Source organism: Pteronotus mesoamericanus, unplaced genomic scaffold (genome assembly GCF_021234165.1).
Source record: "Pteronotus mesoamericanus isolate MK-2021 breed Mesoamerican mustached bat unplaced genomic scaffold, CSHL_Meso_final contig_24, whole genome shotgun sequence".
Classification (NCBI taxonomy): domain Eukaryota; kingdom Metazoa; phylum Chordata; class Mammalia; order Chiroptera; family Mormoopidae; genus Pteronotus; species Pteronotus mesoamericanus.
Genome location: NW_026555100.1, coordinates 26,184,647 through 26,198,083, shown reverse-complemented (window position 1 = coordinate 26,198,083; position 13,437 = coordinate 26,184,647). Strand labels below are relative to the sequence as shown.

Sequence of the window (13,437 nt, the reverse complement as noted above, 5' to 3'; positions counted from 1 at the left end):
TGGCTCGGGACACCCCGGGCTCAGGCATTGCGTAACCGCGAGGCGTCCCACCCCCTCCGGGCCCCTTACCCCTCGCCAAGCCGCAGCACTTAGAGCGGATCCCAGGGATAAATCCCATTCGCCCGCTCAGCAGAGAGTCCACGACACAGCTGGGGGACTGAGCACTGAGATTTTCCCCGCCATCGCTGCCCGCGGCGCCCCGGTCCCAGCCCAGCCGGCGCCTCCGCCCCTCGCGCTCCCCGCCCCTCGGAAGCGCGGAGCGCGGCGCCTGGGGCCCGGGAAGGGGCCACCGCCCGAGGACACTGCACGGTGGGTACTCCTGGAGGCATGTCCGCGAGCCACCGCCGGGGCTGCAGCGGTCGACGCGAGGTGAGGAACCACCGGGGCCCCGCCTAAGGCCGGGGGTAGGGCGGAAGGGGGAGAGGGGTCTTGCGCGTTCTGGGAGGGCTGCGGGGCGCCCGTGTCCGACCCGCAGGTTGCCCCGCACGCAGTCTCCCGCGGGCAACTCCGGCGCGGGGATCCCCATCGCGTGGGCCAGTGAGCCGCGTTGTTTTACCCTTTTCCCGCTCCCGGCTCACCTGTGCCGAGGGCGCGTGGGCTCAAGTGACCCAGGCATCCTTGGTGGCGGGGCGGCGAGGCTCTAGGGCTGGTCTTGGTGGAGCTGGCGGAGGGCACTCCTTTCGCTGCCCGCTGCCCCAGCGCCCAGCAACGCGCCAGGAGCCCGCCACCGCAACTCGCCACCGCAGCCTGGCTCCCTCGGAGCGCCTGCTGGGTCAGGGAGGGACACGTGCCCACTCACCCGTCGGTTTCGGGCCGGCGCGCCGGCAGTTTCTGGGCAGGTGGCTGGAGGAGAAGCGGCTTTGATCCCCTCCCGTGGTTTTCAAATGCCGATTTCTTGGTGCGGTAAAAACGGCCTTCCTTCCGGATTTGTTTTGGATTTTGTTTTTAGAGTAATTTTAAAAATCTCCCTGCTGCCTCAGGCAATAATGTTTATTTCTTGTGTGTGGTGTTACTGCAAGCAGAGCAGCCCTTCAAACCTTTAATTGACTAAACTTCATTTTCCACTTGCTTCTTGTCCTCAAAGAAAAGCAATGATACCTATATTGTGGACTCGGGGGTAAAGTGTTCGCGGCAAAATTGCACAGTAAGGCACGATTCATGTCCTACGGCTATTTCGTTAGCCTGCCGTTTTCACAGCTCAGCGTTCTGAACCTCTTAAAAAATTTTTTTATTTTATTTATTTTATTTTTTTTACGGTAAGATAGGACCTACCAGCACACTGGGTAAACCCTTCCATTCTGAAGGGACTCTAATTAGTTCATCCCACTTGTTTCTTTGCTGGGAGCTGGACAATCTACTGGCACAGCCAGCTTAACCCAGGGGGGAAAGCCTGCCGCCTGCCACCTGCCAAATTTAGACACACGATCTCCACAGGTCCGCAAAATCACTAGCTTTTACAATCATCAAGTGCGCCTGCATAGTTTATACCCGCCTGCCCCCCCCGCCCCCCGCAAAAAAGTGTTATGAAAAAAAAGGCTAATGGGTCCTGACCCTCCCAAGGTGCCCAACGTATGTCTGTTGAAGAAATAAAGGATGGAAATTAGGAGTAGTAATTAAGTGACTGGATTTGGTCCCTTATAATCGCAGGACCTTGAAAACCGAAAAGAATTCTAGAGATCATCTGTTCAAACCTTCACCTTACAGCCCAGGAAGCTCAGATTCCAGTTGTCAAGGACTGGCTAAGCTCATGCTGTTAACTGGAGATGGAACCAACACCAGAATCCAGGCTTTCTTCTTCCCTTTTAGTTCCATTGTCAAAGCGTATTGCTAACAGGCATTTCGAACAAAAAATTACATGACTAGAATCCTCTAATCACGTCATTTTCCTCTTCTTATTATTTATCTTTTTTAAACCCGTGGGCTTCTGAAATAGATGAGAGAGGTTGATTTAGTCAAATCACCTTTGCAGTACCATTTTTATAAATAGAAACTCTTAATTTTAAATAATATTTACATTCTTATATGAAGATGAATATGCTGATACACCTCAGGTGAACTTTCCAAAAAAAGAGAATTAATCAAAACAGATGGACTAAATTTACCCCATTCTCTCCCTGGTCCGATTCTTAACTCCCTATGGTGAGGACTGGTTAGTTAAAGGTGTGATTTGACTCTGGAGCCAACTTTAGAAAAGTGGTTTGTATGAAAACCATTTGTGTTTGTAATTAACACCATGACCTATAACACAGCTGAGAAAGGAATTTTAAACAAACTTATTTAGCATTTTAGCATTGTATTGCACATTTTTTTTATGTTTTTCAATTGAACAGATACTTAGTGAGTTTCTACTATGTGCCTAGTGCTCTTTTGGGTGTTTGGGATATGTCAGCAATCAAAACAGAGAACTTTGATCTTGTGGAGCTCAGATTACAATTCATTGATTAGAATATTTCCAGGATTTTGTTAGGCAGATAGAAGAGAATTTCAGTTTTGCCTCACGTAGCGAGATAAACATAAATGTTCCAAATTATCTCCCAGTCCAATGCTTTTGCTCATTTTATAATCACCGGAGACAAACAAAGAAGCAAATTCAGATGAAGTTACTTTGACTTTTATGAACTGACATTCTACTGCACAAGAATACGAATTCCCACATTTGGTTATTTTATATATGTTCATTCAGAGTCCCTGAAATTACATTTCCTTTAGTGCAGGGACATCACTGTGGTGACATTAAACTTAATGAAGCATGAGAGGGTTAGTTTTCTCCATAGTGTTATTGCCCCATGTTAGTGTTGCAGTCTGTACTTGTATTAGTTTGTAAGATGTAGCTTCTTATTTATTTATGAGGATGGGGTTTTGCTTTTATTTTATCTTATCTTACATTTTTGTCCTCCATTCCCCTCTATAACAAGTTGTGACTTACTGGTAAATCCGTTACCACAGAAGTTTTTCTTTTTAACCAGACTTTGCAGTTTTAAGCATTTTCTAATTTTCTCAATTGCTTTTTCTTCAAAATGGCACAGTTTGCAAGCTCAGGCCTGTTTATTGTTTTTAACAAAGGCTTATCAAAACGAACTTGGCTGTTTTTCAGTAGTATACAGCCAAAAAAAAGTATTTAGTGCAGCTTTTGGGATTGTTTATGCATTCCTTACCTAACCAATTGCTTTGCTTTTTAAAAGTGCTTATTTGGAAGCTATGTTCTTATCAGTACGTTTCTAGTATATCTATAAACTCACTTATGAACATGATATAATAATTTAATTGAGAGAAAAACAAGTCCACACCGGAAGATGTAGGGAGATTTTTTAAAAAGGTTTTATTTGTTTACTTTTAGAGAGGTGGGAAGGGAGGAAGAAAGACAGAGAGAAACATGAATGCATGAGTGATACATCAACTGGTTTCCTTTCACAGGCCCCCAATCAGGGACGTGGCCTGCAACCCAGGCATGTGCCCTGACTGGGAATCAAATTGGTGACCCTTTGGTTCACAGGCTGGTGCTCAATCCACTGAGCCACACCAGCCAGGGCAAGTGTTCCTGTACAATGATTGTCTCTCTGCCTGTTTCTAATTTGTTCTGCATAAAAGGGCATCAGGAGTTGTTGTCTTATTTGAAAGTGATCTCTATTAAACCCTTGGAGGAGAGTCATGATTTTTGATGGCTGCCAGGCACCCACAGTAATTGGTTTTCTTCATTTGCCCACCATTTTGCTCTTTCGGATCCTTATCGCCCACTTCTTTTACTGCACGTTGATGAATGGAATGAGTTGCTTTAACCAGGTAGGAAGTTATAAATCATTAATTAATTACTTAACTAATGTGCTCATTCATTATTTACATAATAAATGTTTATTGAACATCTCCTTATTAAAGATTTGTGTAAAGATTGTGCTGTGAGCACCTCTTTGCCTGTGCTGGTGGCTGTAGGTGATATTAGGAAACAGAATCTCCCTCTCAATCAGCTAATACCCTGGTATGAAAGAAAAAACATTTTGTGACGAGCTGAAATGCCATTTATAACCACCGTGACATAGATAAATATGTTGGAAATTAAAAGTAAGGAGAGAGGACATATAAGCACTCTGAGGAGTCAAGGCTTAGGGAAGACTTTCTAGAGGGCATGCCTGAGCTGCTCCTTGAAAGATGGGTAGTATGGTAAAGCTTTTATAGAGGCAAAAGGGTACATCTATCTTTATGCGAACACATCTTTGCTTCTTTTTGAAGATATATACAAGACTTCCTTGTGGGGACCAGTAGAAGCTGTGTTGGGTTGTATAATAGAAACTTATCACCTCTATACCTTCTACTTGACTACCCTTCCGCCCTGGATAACGGAGTACCAGCCAACACTTAAATAACCCATTGGGTCAACCAGTCCTTTCCTTTCCCTCTGAAGCACATACTGGTTTTTGCTTAAAGCACATGACACTGTGGCAAATAACTATCATCATAAGAAGTGGCGTACTTTGCTTTTATCAGTTCAGTTGCACACTGATAGTGATGGTTGGTCATAGTCTTGTTTATTCCAGTAGTGCTTGCTATTATAATTTAATTAAATACTGTTTAAATTAATGTAATGTGAATGGCAAACAGAGGATGCTATTTCTATGGAAACTAAGTTGATTGCCATATAGGCTCATAAAAGTAAACCAGGTTAAAAAACAATATCAACACATGCTACAACATAGAGAAACCGTGAAAACATTATGCTAAGTGAGGGAAGTAAGACACAAAAAGTCACATATTGTATGATTCCATTTATATGAAATGTCAACAATAGACAAACCCATAGAGATAAAAAATAGATTAGTGGGTATCAGGGTATGGGCTTCTCAGAGAATTGAGAGTGACTGAAAATGTGTACAGGATTTTTTTGGGGGCTGATGGCTTGTTTTAGAATTAGATAGTGGTGATGGTTTTACAGAATTGTGAAAGTTCTAAAAACCACTGAATTGTACCCTTTAATTAAAATAGCAAATTTTATCTCAATTAAAAAGAAAACTATGAAGCTAAAAAAAGCAACATCAACAAACAAGCTATTACTACTTAGGTATGGAATAGATAGCTGTAAAAGATTGGAAAACTATAGTAAAAAAATCTAGAAGGATTTTGCACTCAGGTGTTTTCACAAGTGACGTTAACTTACAAGTGCTTTTAAGCACTTACTTTGTAAGTAACTGAAGCAGAAGGTAACTTCTGATCACGGCACAGGGGCCGCACAAGTTCCAGGCGCCGAGGCCGGCCAAGAGCGACACGGCAGCCGCCAAGGGCCAGAGGACAGAGGCGGCCTCGGAGCGGAATCGGGAAACGGCTGGAGGAAGGGGGCTGGTGTTACCTGTCACCCTCAAAAAGGCGGGTATTGTGCAGCCGCGAGAGCTCAAGAAGTTATCTCCCGGGACCTGGTGGTCGGCATCCGGAAGAAGATCAAGCAGGATGTGGTGGTGGAACCAGCGTCTGCCTGCCCAAGAAGCTGGCCCTGCTGAAGCCCTCCCACGCCCCTGCCCAGAAATCGGAGGCAGCCTCTTCCTCCTGCACCAAGGCACCTTCCTAAGGACGCAGCCTCTGTCTCCATGCTGGGACCTCTGCAGGTGTTTGTTGAATGAAGGAAAGAATTGTTTCTGCAAAGAAAATTTTGCCTTTCGGTGACTCAGTTAACAGCACTCAATGCATTGTCTCTATACAACACACCCTTCTGGCTGTCTGCTTCATAGCATTAGCATTTCCTTCTAAAGATTTTACAGCTCTGTAAATTGTAAGCAGCTGGCAGCAATATCAAACCACTCTTATTTGTATGTAGACTTGCAAATTCCGGCCCTTCCAGCAGAGGTTCCATTGAACCTTCCAGCAGAGGTTCCTCCCCCATGGTGAAACCAATATGCCTCCATATCACATACATCTGCCTGGATCTCACATGAGTTCAACAAAAATTTTAACACGTGTTCATTCTAAAACAAACAAATGAAAACAGAAATGGAAACTGGAAATCCAGGAGTGGATCACGCAAGAAAGCCATCACAGAACTCCAATCATGAGCCAAAGATAGAGAATGATTTTACTGTTATTTATGTGACTAAAATAGAAATAAAATATTTGAAATCAGTTTTTAGACTCTTACCTTTTGCTGACTTCCGATTGCTTCAATTAAGAAAGCTTTTAATACTTCAATTTCTTAGGGTAACAAGTGTATCTTGAAAATAGTTCATTTCTCTGTATCTGGAGGGAAATTACATGTTTATCAGGCTCCCTTATGGATGTAATATTAGTCATTTAAGACTATAGAGGTGACCTGAACCTAGTTTTCAAGTTCCAGATCACCCTAAAAATCACAATTCTTTTCCCTCCAAACTGTCCATGGCTCCCTAGTTCACGCATGTAAACAAAGTTGTAACATAAAATCTTAATTACACCGATACTTAAATATTTGTTGACATTATAATTTTTCAAAATATTTCTGAGAACAATTAAACATTTTCTGGTTTATTTAATATATTACAGATTATGATTGTGATTTCATATTTTGGGGACCAACTGAAATTGTTTTGTAATTCTACTTTTTTTTAAAAGAAATGCTTTCCATGGACATGAGCTCATATTTATCTGCTGAAAGTAATCGTATTTCTTGAAAAAGCAATTTCAGGTCTCTGAACCTATAACTTTGAAACACCTCACTCATAATCCAGGAAGGAACCACCAATCAATCAATCAGTCAATCAGCCTGAAACCCACACTCACAAGTCAGATCTGTTTGAAGAATGGAGTGCTGCTTCTTCAGTCAGGTATGGGTCCATCAGACAACTAGCAAAAAGCGATCTTAAACATCATTATTAACTAATCACAAATCGGAGGGGGAGCCCAAACTCACAGGCATCACTGCTGTCAAAAAGAAGTGGTTTGTCCAGGTTGATGTCTGACAACTGATGATCCATCACTGAGTTGAATCAAGTCTATACCCATGGTTCTCAGCCCTGGCTACACATTAGTATCACCCTGGGAAGGAAGAAATACTGGTTCCGAAATTCAGGAGGTCTCGCGTAGACCAGGACCTCAGTAGTTTTTAAAACTCCCCTAGAGAATCTCATGCAGGTGGGGTTGCGAGCTGCTGATTGATATAATACTTTTATCTTTTTAACTTGTTTTTTGCAATTTCTTCGTACAGTGTCTACTCAGTATATGGGAAGCTTTCTCAATGGTTGAATGAGTTTTTGCTGATTTTTCCCCCCAGGGGATTCACTGAACTTATGGCTGTACAATATCAATATATCCAAATCAACCAAATTGGTATCATTACAGTCAACCGACCAATCGACCAAATTGTTTCATGTTTTTCATGATTGTGGTATCATAGATATATTTCTTGAAAACAGTAATTTGGTTTTTTCCTCTACAAAATCTGTTTTCTCTACAATGCTTACAGATATGTCCTTGGTTATTATGAGTTCCCATAACTGATTGAGTTGTCAGTCCTAGTGCTCAGATTTTCCTCTGGATAATTTTTTTATTTGATTGAATCAAAATAGATTTTGGAAATGTGAGACCATTACATAAGAAAGCCATTATACAGGACTTATATAAGAAAGAGTGGTTTAAACCTGGCCTCATATGACTTAAAATATGACTAATTTCAGTTTTTTTTTCCTGTCATTAGTATCCACTGTCTTTGAGAAAACATGCTGAGGTGATTGACATAAACATAAAAAACACTGATCGCGCACACTTCTCTATCTGTAACGCCGTTTGTTCTTATTTTTTAATACTCATGGAAATTCTCTCCCACCATTACCACTTAGTTTTCCCAAATTGTGCTTTAACTGTTGATTCTTGTATTAAAAATAACACCTTCAAGGACCCTGATCAATATTTTTGAACTGTGTTTTGCAGATTTCTGGGAGTTTCGCCGAGCTTCAGGGGCTGTTATGGGGACAATGTGGTCGGGGCAAGATGTCTAGCATCAAGCTTAGGGTTCCTTGTGGTGGTTTCTTCTGCAACTGAGCAGGTGTGCTGTTCTTGATTTCACATTTTGGGTTCCAAATAAGATATAATTTGAACAGCCCTAGATGGTGTGGCTCAGTGAATTGCCAGCCTGAGAACCAAAGGGTCACTGGTTCGATTCCCAGTGTAGGGCACATGCCCTATGTTGTAGGCCAGGTCTCCAGCAGGGGGCGCATGAAATGCAACCACACATTGATGTTTCCCTCTCTTTTTCCCTCTTTTCCCCTCTAAAAATAAATAAAATATTTTAACAAAAGGTTTAATTTGAACAGGGGATTTCTTGAAAAAACAAGTTTGTAAATGACTAGGCCACTAGGTTCCTAAGTTTCTACTTCCCTTTCCCTGCCAAATGAGTTCTGGTAGCTCCTAATTGTTTTTAGCTACTACTGTGTATCTATGTTGAAAAAACAAGGAAAGACTTTGGTCTCATTAAGTTTATACCCTCCATGCTTGTAGGGAAAGAAAGCAAAATAAGCAGTTAGATATTCTGGGCAAGAAATACAGATAGGGTGCTATCAGCATAAAGCGTCTGTTTAAGTCATGCATGTGGAACTAATTACCAAAGGAGAGTGTTTATAGAAAGACATGAGCTGCGTCAAAGATAAAATCGTGAGGAAGAGCTATTTGGGGTCAGGCACCCTCCTCTATATTCACACTAATCCAATACACATTGGTCCAGGAAGTTTCCTTTTTTTATATTTTAACTTGCTGTTTTCCCACATGTGCTTGTGCATAGCTGTCAAGAGTGTTGGAACTGGAGTATACATGCGTGGTGGCCGTGGCAGACTGGGTCAGAGCACAGGCCTTTGAAATCCCTACATCCTGCACAAAACTTTAGGGCTCCTTCTACGTGGATGTTTAGGCGTGGAATGAGAAGATCAATTTGAGTGTTTAGCCATTGTAGTATTTTTGGCATAAAATGATTTGTTAAGAAGTACTGTGTTTCCTTGCCTTTTAAAATCCAGACATTTCCTCCATGTTTTTGTCCTTCTTTCTGGAATTAGAGCAGTGACTGCTAAATTCTAGGTGTGGTCCCAATGAGGCCCAGGGGCAAGCAGCATTCCGTGTGGGTCTGAAGCTTCATTTTGTTTCTTGGACACAGACCCTGCCTTCAGTGCTGGCCAATTGTTTGGCAAATCTAGTTACAAGGCTCACCATGCAACAGTGTAGTAACTTAATTTAAAACCACATAAACCTTCTTAGAAAAAGTCGAAGTACCGGGGTAATGAATAAATACATCTTATAAATAAGATACTGTCAAAAATATTTTACTTAATTGGGTGTTCTAATGATAAAAGGAGTGGTCATTTATCAAAAATTAAGCCCCACACATGTTTTTCTGTTCTGTTTACTTCTTTAGGTTGACTTCTTTGATTATCTTACACATTCAAAGAAGGGAAAATATAGGCAAACAAATACTAATTTTATTAGAGATGAAACTCTACTTAAATATTGAGTAGCTTATGCATGAAAATTGTCATTTAGAATCACCCCAGCACATTCACCTTTCTTTATAAATTCTCACGAGATAATACTCCCAATTGGCTGCAAATACAAGCTATGTTAAGGTAAAGTTTCACTTTAGTGTTTTATAGTTTTAATAGTTTTAAGCTGGCGAAGAGGTATTTGAATTAGATGAAATAGAATTAATAACTTTTAAAGTCCTAATAAAAAAATATTGTGATGATATAATGTTAAAATAACTCAGTTTACCCCTGGATGAGGCTGAGTGCCCAGCATGTGTCGCACACTGCCCGGTGCTGAAGGCCCACAGAGAACAGATGGGGCTCTGACTCAAAAGCTACAGTCCCCGGGGAGATGCAGGTGTGTGGATGACAATCACAGCATTGTGATGAGTCCCGCAAGTGACTACTTTCTATAGGGGTTTAGAGCGAGAGTGTATTCCACACTCTGTGTTGGTCAAACTATTAAAAGAATCACAGAAATCCATGAGGTGCACAACCCAGGGCAGCCTTTCTAAGCAGCAGGAGCAATAGGTGCAAAGGCGCTGACCCGAGAAAGTGCCCTGTGGACTGGGAGACCTGTTTGGTTCTTCAGGGTGAGTTGATGCAGGAGCTGGATCATTTGGGGTCCTGTGTATCACACTAAGATACAAGAAGTTTTGATTTTGTTTTGACTGCTGAGAGTGGTCCTTGAAGGCTCTGAAACAGAGAAGTTGGGCAGGAGTCAGGGTTTGGTGATAAAATTAGCTTGTGTTTCAAACTGATAACCCTGAATGGGGCTTCACGATAGGTCCAGGAGGGCAATAAACTAGGGGTCCACTGAAGCGATTCACATGGGAAATAAGGCTAATGTCTCATAGTAAAGACATAGTAAAGGCTTTTGCTTTATTTATTATTCTTGGTGCTTGCTGCGCTCTAGGGAATGTGATAGAGATGTTTGGTCAGCAATTTGATATTCTACGCAAGCAATACAAAATTTGGGCATCACTGGCGAATAGGCTTGGTTGAAATCCTGTGATTGGATATAATTACCTGACTTCTCTGGGAGTGTGTGTAGAAGGGAGTGTGTGTAGAATGAAGTGTGAAATGGGTCAAAAAATTGTGGAGAATAACTAATATGTGTTCACATTCGACACAGAGCGCCCCTTGGTCTTTAGGTTCGCAGACAGGGGCCTGGCTCTGAGCAGGTCGGCCTAGGGCCAGCGGTAGCGTGTGGGTTCTTGACTTCATGCAGGAAAGATTTCAAAACATGAGTCCAGGTGACTAGGAGGGTATGTTTATTAAAGCTGGGACAATGAAACAAGAGAGGGCTTAGCACAGAGGAAGCAACAGGAGAGCCTAGGCTGGGTTGCTGTAGCTCACTGAAAAGTCAGAGAAAAAGGGGTTTTGGGGAACAGGTTCAGAGGATTAGCCTGGGACAAGGCGCCAGCAGCCCACTTGCCTTAGAGTTTAGGAGATGCGTGCCTCTGGGGCTAGGAGACGGGGCAGAAGAAGGAAAAGGAAGTGGTGCCGGCTGCTCAGAGGGAGAGCCAGGGGCACAGCCAGCTGAGTCCTTTGTCTTCAAGCTTTTCTCTCTTTCTTGCAGGCGGGAATCTTAGGGGAGGCCTCAGGGGAGGGTCTCAGTAGAATGTTCATCAGTGCTCCAGGTGTGTCCTTTCAGGGTCATGGTCTCCACTGATTGGTCAGTGACAGGGCAGGGGGTTCTTAGTCATTGCAGTTGGTTCTGGCCTCGCCCACCTGGTTTTGCTGCTTTTCTCGGCCTGGAGCTGAAATACAATTGAGGCTTAGACTTTATCTCCAGGGAGAAAAAGCCAGGGGAGAAGAGGTTACCCTGGGGGTGAGGTCCTTGTTTTTCCAGTTTTGTCCCCTGCCAGGCACTCAGGGCCTTCCATGCTGGTGGCCCTCTGCTCCTGGCTGTAAATTGTTCAGCCACTGTGTTCAGCTCTGTGTCAGTTTCCCCATTCCACTTGCCAAGGAATTTTCCTAGCTTCTTGCTAGCTTGTCTCATATGTTCCGTCCTTTTTCTACTCTGGTTACCTTAGCCTGTGTTGATCTTTTTCACTAGACAAACTGTTAGGACAGGGACTGAGTTTTGTTTACAGCGTCACTGCCATTGCACAACTTCAGAAAGCATCGTTCCTCTGTCTGAGTAGTTGTGTTCCCTGTGCGTGGTGTCCTCTGGAGCTGTGTTTCAGCTGTCCCTGCTTAGGTGGTCGCAGCAGTTATCTTGATTCCTGACATATGGTAAGTGTTCATTATGTTTGTTGAATGAATGCATAAATGACACAATAAATAATGAGCGCTCAGAAGAAGAAGGAACTAACAAACGAAGTAAGAAGCACAGGTCTGTCAGGGAGAAGGATAAGCAGGAGACACTCCTGTCGTGGAAACTCCAGGAAGAAGGAGTTCAGTAATGAGAGAGAGGTCAACAGTGCCAAATGTTACAGAGAGGCCAGTTAATTAAGAATGGCAGAGTTAGGACTCACTGTGCATTATCAACAACAGCTTGAGCTTGAGCAGCATGTAAGGGAGGTAGGAGGGGAATTCCATTCCATTGAGGTGGCAATGAGAAAAGGGAGGAGGAGATAGTCAGCATGCACGGTTCCTTAAGAGGCTGGCTTCGCCGGCGGGGGGGGGGGGGGGGCGTGGAGGGGAAGAAAATAAGTGGTGGTATCGAGAGAGGCCAAAGGGGGTTTTCCTCTCTTGTCTTTCCTTTTCTTCTCTTTTTTTCTACCTCACTTTCTTTCTTCCTCCTTTCAAGATGATAGACATTTGAGTAAATTTATACCAGTGAAAAGGTCTAGGTTCAAAATACAGAGAAGAGGAGAAGGGATATTTAAAGGACATGTGTTTCTTTGAGAAAGGCAAAAAAGATGAGGATACATGCAGATATGAATAAACTGGAGCAATCACTGAAGGAAAGAAAATAGAGGAAAATCCATGCAACAGCCCATTCTCTACAAAATATTAACTACCATGTTTTGGACACCTTTTATGTTGTAAGCATGACTAAAATTACTTTAATTTGTTAACTCATAAATTTCTTGCAACAACCCTGGGAAGATGAAATTATTATTCTAATTTTACAAATGAGACAATGGAAGGACTTAGGGACTAAGCATCTTGCCTGAGGATACACAGTGAGTAAGCCGCAAAACCAGGATGCAGATCACCATCGTGTTATACTGCTGGAAACAATGGGTCTGTAGAGCACTTAAGATTTTGAATAACCGTTGTGTGCGTGAAACTGGTACAACATACAGTTGCTGAGTCACGACAAGAGCTTAGTCTGTGTTGGAAATGATAATTATGTTGCATCATTAAACTGCAAGGTTGAGAGATTGCCTCTAGCAAAACTTGCCTTACCAGTTATAGGAGTGGAAATGTTTGGACGTTTGCATTGATGTGGAATTGGGAATTGGCAACTTGGAAGGAGTCGGGGTGCCAGAGAAAGAGCAATTGATGTGATGGATCATGAAGTCAAGCCTCTAAGGAAAAGGAAATGAGAGCAGGAGAAACTGAGGAAATGGGAGAAAATGCAAGAGCAAAGAGCCTAAGGGATCAAGGAATTTGAAAACAAGGCACATTACTAGTTGAGGAGTTGGAGACTTGTGGAGGCTAGAAAGTTGGGGATAGAGAGGAATACTTAATTCTCTCAACAACCCTAGATTTCAGAAGTGAAGGCTGGCACCAGTGATGATGGGTTGATGATGATGGGGCTTTGAGAGTACATGACAAGTGGACTGGAGGTGAATCCTATGGGATGTGACGAGGTCAACAATGAGGTCTGCAGAGATGTTGGGTAGGTGCTGACTAGAATTTGTCTTTCATTGGAGAATGGGGCCCAGAAGCCCGAAGGTCTGGACTTTAGATAGCTGCAACTCACACATGTTACGGTCTTAGGGAAAGATATGAAAGATTAGCTGACACCTGATAGACAACAAAAATCACTCATAGTCTTGTCAAAGAACTGTTAAATAGCTTA

General features: G+C 42.8%; 1 protein-coding gene across 4 annotated transcripts in view; it reads left to right on the top strand.

Annotated features, from left to right (window-relative positions):
* Nucleotides 1–276: 276 nt before the first annotated feature.
* SLC16A12 (solute carrier family 16 member 12) overlaps nucleotides 277–13,437 on the top strand; it is a 77,479-nt gene continuing 64,318 nt past the window's right edge. The window contains exon 1 of one of the 4 annotated variants that reach the window (XM_054572819.1): nucleotides 277–369. The gene's annotated coding sequence lies outside the window, so the exon portion shown is untranslated. Of the gene's footprint in view, nucleotides 370–11,594; nucleotides 11,697–13,437 lie in introns of those variants that run through there. The other 3 variants (XM_054572821.1, XM_054572820.1, XM_054572818.1) reach the window with 3 other exon arrangements.